The sequence below is a fragment of the Haliotis asinina genome, chromosome 1 (genome assembly GCF_037392515.1).
Source record: "Haliotis asinina isolate JCU_RB_2024 chromosome 1, JCU_Hal_asi_v2, whole genome shotgun sequence".
Lineage (NCBI taxonomy): Eukaryota > Metazoa > Mollusca > Gastropoda > Lepetellida > Haliotidae > Haliotis > Haliotis asinina.
In genome coordinates this window covers 13,385,343-13,391,630 of record NC_090280.1, presented here as the reverse complement: position 1 = coordinate 13,391,630, position 6,288 = coordinate 13,385,343, and positions in this window count along the sequence as shown.

The window sequence follows — 6,288 nt, the reverse complement described above, 5'->3', positions numbered from 1 at the left end:
TACAATATAAAAATGGGCTACAGATTGCTAACACTTGAAGTCAGACCACCTTGCTGGATTTACAGCATCCCCTCAGCCGTCAGCAATTTGGGAAATGTAGCCATACAATAAAAAGATACTTATTCTACGATTAAAAACCTGGAAATTTAGAATTTACATCGAATGTTTGTGGACTTACGTACCCTCTCAGGAGGACAATAGTTTTACAATACTTCAACCCCCTTTGTGGATACAGTCACTAACAATTCTAGTTACTAATCCAAACTACCACTTATTAAAATACATGTATTTACAGAATCACAGTGCTCAAAATTCTACCATGAAATCAATTTCCTTTAAAACACCAATGATTAAATGAGAACTAACAGTTGTAAAAAGATCCTTGATAGTTTTGACATTGAAATACTTATCCCTTGTGATAGAGAGTTCAATACGGTCAAGCAGAATATGCTTGACCGTAACTCAGTTTTCAGACGTCCATATTGTATCAAATATGTCTAAAATAGTGACCAGGCATGGCTCAGGTAAGTGTTTCAGTAACTGGTAATGAATATTATCATCACCCGTTGCAGTGTCATGAGCTTGCTCAAGAGCAGTATGTAGCTCGTGGAATGAAAACACTTCATTATAATCTTCACCGTTATTTGATTCAAAATTAAGTTTTGTCTTTTCCTGTTGTTTCTGATATCTCTGAAACTCAGGAACATAATTTGCTGATGATGAGTTTTTGGCAAGAGTTTCGCCAATGTTATTTGCAATTTTACATTTATCAGTAATTAAATTCTCACCATCTTTAAGATGGCCGATTTTGAGCATTTGCCTTTTATTCTCTGAATCATGTTCCATACTTTGGACATAGGTGTTCGTGAATTAATTTTGGAAATATAGTTCCTCCAGGATTGCCGTTTGTTTTGCTTGAAGGTACGACGCGCCTTCGCATTAAGTATTTTGGATTTATTTAAGTTATGGACAGTTGGGTGATGACGAAAATATTTCTCTGCCTTTTTCCTTGCTTTCCTAGCATTTGTGCAGTCTGCATTAAACCATGGCTTCCGTACATGTGGAGCTGTAGAGGACCTTGGTATACACTCATCAGCAATTATATTTAAGGCATCAGAAAACACCTGAATAGGATCAGTAATATCCAAGAAACATTCGGGTCTTTGCCTAGATGTGCATAAGGTTTGAAATAAGGACCAATCTGCTTTGGAAATATTCCATCGTGTGTGAGATGCAGAATCAGTTGGAGAAGTTCCTGAGAGTATCGTAGGAAAGTGATCACTTCCACAAAGGTCGTTGTGGACTGACCATTCAAATTCATTAAGTACATTGGAGTCTGCAAGAGACAAATCCAGAGAAGAGTAGGTGCCGGTTGCAGGATGAAGGTAAGTACTCGAACCATCGTTGTATATACACAAATCGTTATTGGAGATAAAATCTTCCAGTGTTTTACCTTTAGTGTTGGTATTTGTACCACCCCAGAGTGGATTATGGCCATTAAGACCACCCATTATAATGCAGGGTTTCGGAAGTTGATCATAAAGAGCTTGAAGATCAGACAAATGAAGTGTAGAAGATGTGGAATATACAGTGAGCATATTGTAAAAGCAATATGAAGAGTTAGTCTCACTGCAACGGCTTGAAGGTTAGTTTTTAGTGTTACTGGGCTGTGAATAACATTCTGCTTAACAAGGATCGATGATCCACCGGTGGCTCAGTTGAGAAAGAATGATATGCATCAAACTGACGTAAAGTAAAAGTATATGTCTGTTTGAGGTACGTTTCGTGTAGACAGACAGCTGATGGTGAAAAATTTTGGACTAATAGCTGTAATTCATTAAAATTAGTCCTTAATGCTCTACAATTCCACTGTACTATATTGTTGGAAGACATTATCTTTTGGGTGGGTTGATTGGGGATCTACCCCGAACCTTTTTTGAGGGCAACAAACTGTGGGACCTAGAATGGACGTTTTCAGAGACGTCCATGTCCTCGAGAGATCCATATTTGTTACATAGCTGAATTCTGTTTTCCGACCCTTTTGGGGGCTCTGCCACTTTGCTTTTTGGGAGCATCGTACTTCAGTTTAGTTTTGCTTTTCACAGCTGGCTGACTATCAGATGATGACTGAGACTGTGAACGTGATTGAGAAGACGACGTATGATTGGTTGTCACACTTCCTCTGACGTACTAGGTATTGATTCCGCAGTTTGAGATGATGTAGCAGGATATAGATTCTGTGGAGAATTGTCTTTAATCCAAGTCAAGTTTGTTTGGCAGCTTGTGGTTGATTTAGATACTTTAGGGCTTAGCTCGATTGGTGTTTTGGTTACTGAAGCATAACTTTCTGTCAGCTCAGATCTCTGTACAAGTTTCTTGGCATCAGAAAAACTAATGTTCTGGCTAAATTTGATCTTGTTGATCTGCATTTGTTCTTTCCAAACTGGACATTCTTTAGAGAAAGAAGAATGATCACCTGAACAGTTGGTGCATTTCTTAAAAGTACTTGTACAATCTTCAGTTGTGTGTGTCTTCTCACCACAGTGAGCACACACAACAGACAATGTACACGTTTCACACCATGACCATACTTCTGACATTTAAAGCATCTCAGCGGGTTGGGAATGTAGTTGTCAACAGAGATATTATAGTAACCTGCCTTCAAGAACTTGGAAGCAGTTGGTGACGAAAAGGAAAACAGGTAGGTATTTGTTAGAGAGGTTTCATTGTTTTTTACGTGTTGAAAAGCGTTTTACATAGACTACACCTTGGTCTTTCATTTCAGTCATGATGTCAAGTTCTGTCATGTCAGAAAACAACCGATCACGGTCTCTGATGATACCTTTGCTCGTGTTTAACGTCTTGTGAGCAGAAACAGTAACCGGAATGCCAACAAACGATTCTGTACTCATCAAATTGACTGATTGCTGCCGTTTCCCGCACTGAACCTGCAGTGCACTTGAACGTAATCGTTTAATGTTCTTAACTTCCCCGGCAATACCTTGAATACCTTTGGCAACTACGAACGGGTTCAGTTTTAGGGGTGTTTTGTCAACAGTTTCAATCACAAGAAAGCGTGGCCAAAACTCAATTGATCTGGACGGTCAAAGGTCATCATCATCAACATCACTTTCAAGAGGACGTTTGGTTTTTTTGTGGGGATTTCATAAGCCATATTTAGGGTTGAGATTTCATCAACTGAGCTCCCCACCCACCACGGAATATCACAAGGACAATGCTAAAAACAAGCGGATCTCCAGCTTGCAGCACCGAGGATACCCGGATGATATACTCTTTACAACAAGTACGGCAATTCGGTGGATGCATAGCCTTTCGACAGATCGACCCCATGCTTACTAAAACGATAATATTTCCTAATCAATTTCACCGATTTTCGTGAAAATTTGCATGTGCCTTGAATGATGCTCCACTATTCCAGCAATACTTTGGACCCGTGAAGGTCCCTGGTAGAAAAGGGGTTCAGCAATCCATGCTTTGCTTAATTCCGTGTATTTTGCTGCGATTCTATTCCAACATAATGAGCCAGAATATTCAACGCGTAGACGAATTATCCTATACATTGGTGACAATGACTCATTTCAGACATGTTCAGCATTCCAAGAGGTATTTATCTTACCACCAGATTCATTTCATCTGGGCGCAGTTTGCTTGTGCCACTGTCAATGGATCCAGAACAATATCTTCTAGATTACTGGATAATAGTTCTCTATTTACAGCAGAAACAAACACAATACTAGCAGCTCTTAAATATGTTCAAAGACATTCTAAGCTTAAACAGTATGTAATCTTTTCTGACTCTCGTTCATGTCTTGTAAAACCTTATCTTGTAAACATCACGATTTAACAGAAATTATTGAGCTTATAATGATCTTGCTACTGACCAATATGACATCGTCTTTTGTTGGTTGCCCAGCCATGTTGGCATTTCTGGTAACACAATGGCCGGTCTTAATGCTAAGGCAGCATTTAACAATCTGTGACACCACTTCATATTCCATGCTCTGATTATAAAGCTACAAATAGAACTTACATTCGTGATCTGATGCAGGAGAAGTGGGACACCCAAGTAGGTATCAATAAATTACATTAAATAAAACCTTATGTTGGTTATACCTACTTGGGTCGTCAGTCCAGGTTTGAAGAGGTCATCTTGCGGCGAGGTCGTATTGGTCACACAAGATATACCTATTGAAAGGTGAGGATCCTCCGTTGTGCATCCCTTGTGAATATTTCATCACAAGGGATAACTATAAAGCGATAAAGCACGAACTATGAAGGATCTTTTTAGTAAAATCAGTTCTCATTTAATTATTGTATCTTTAAAAGAATTAGATTTGTTGAGTGATTTGTAAATAGATAGTGAGTTTACTATTGGTAGATTGGTAACTAAGTTTGTTAGTGGCTGTACCCTTAAAGGGTGTTGAAGTATTATAAAATTATTGTCCTCCTGAGGGGGTACGTAAGTCCTAATATTATTCCAAGTCAATTGAAACTTACCAGACTTTTTAAACGTAGCATTTCTGTTGTTTTAATTATGGCTAGCATCTCTTACAGTCGCCACCAGCAGCTGAAGGCATGATGTAAATCCAGCTAGTGCCCATGCCGGTAGCAATGGTTCTGTAAGTCCCCATGGGCACCATTGTGGTGATCTACCTTCAGTTGTTGGCGACCCCTACCCTGTTTTATATTGTATTATCTTCTACAGTTCAAGTAGTTTTGATTTCATTACTAGTTTTAATATACATCTGTTATACACTAGTTGGTCTTACTGTCCTTTGTCGGCAGCTATTGTAAATGAATTACCTTGTTTTTATCGCTATATGGCTGCAATATTGCCGATGCGATGTAAAATTTTACCTCACTCACTATTTCATCTGGTGTCACTATAACAGTAATCTGATATTGTCAATGAGGATGTAAGGGGTTCATGAATCAAAGCGGTCTTTATAAAATGTATTGTTACATTATAACAGAAATCTAGGTCAAAATCGAAACTTCACAAAATGTAATTTTTTAAATTAATGAATCATTTTCCTCTGATGATACATCTATGTATCCAAAATGGGATCCCTATCTCTCGACTCTAGAAAAAAAACGTTAGTAAACCCCACTCAAACCCATCAATTCGTCATGCAAATGACGTTAGTGCCAAATCAGGTTTTGCAACTGATCACGTGATCTTCGTATTGAAGTTTCTTCATTTGTACGTGTTTGCATTTGCCTCAATAACTGAAAAAACACACTTTTAAACCACAGTTCTGACGGTACTTTAAATGCCACGATTGTCAAATGTGCAACGTTAACGTGCCGTTGCCATGTTGCGAGTGGGAAGATCAGTTATTGACGTCGCAAGAGCAATAGGATGCGGCTGTCGTACTGTGTATGACTTGCGATGACTTCTACAACAAACTGACACCACTTCTGATCACCCAAGGTCGGGTCGTCCACGTGTGACGTCACGAGCAGATGACCGTCAAATCGTCCCTCGTCACCTACGTGACAGATTTCTGCCGGCTACGCGAACCAGGGCTGAGATGTTTAGAGGTCGACTGTCCTCACAGACCATTCGAAATCGGTTGCGGGCTGCCATTCCTCATTCTCGACGTCCATATTGTGACCGGACATTCTGTATACCCATGTTTTAGGAACGGCGGTGTAGCCTAATGGAAGTGACTGTGGCACTGCCAGTGTATCGAGTAGATCATACAGATCTCAGCAATGAAATAATAACATTTTGATCATCTTACCGTCTCTTGTGCCCTGAAGAAAGTATGTGAAGTTTCCATTTTTGACTCAGTATAATTGAAACGCCATTTTGTAAAGAGTATCCATGTTCAGTTTGGCGTTTGTGTTTGCGTATTCACAAACGATTCCAGAGAAATACAGATGTGATTTGCAAACGTTAAACAGACCATGTCCTTCCACAACAAACTGATAAACATAACGTTTTAAGTATTTTTGCATCATTCTTTGATTAACTCCATTGCGATCATTCAGCTCTGAACTCTAAACGTTCTTAAGTCTACATTTGTACGAGTTCATGAGTTTGCTTCTAAAAACAAGTGCGTGTTTGACTTTCCACGAGATGATCAATAGATCCTTGTTTAAGTAACCTTGAGGAAAACCATCCTTTTGTCCATATTTCAGAAGAGCAATGTTGCAGTCTAGTCCCAAATGGGCATGCCAGTGTAATTGGAAAAAGGCTCAACGAGGTCATTCACGTGAAGGAGATGAGGAAGAGGTGTTGGACATCCCTAGATCTGTTGA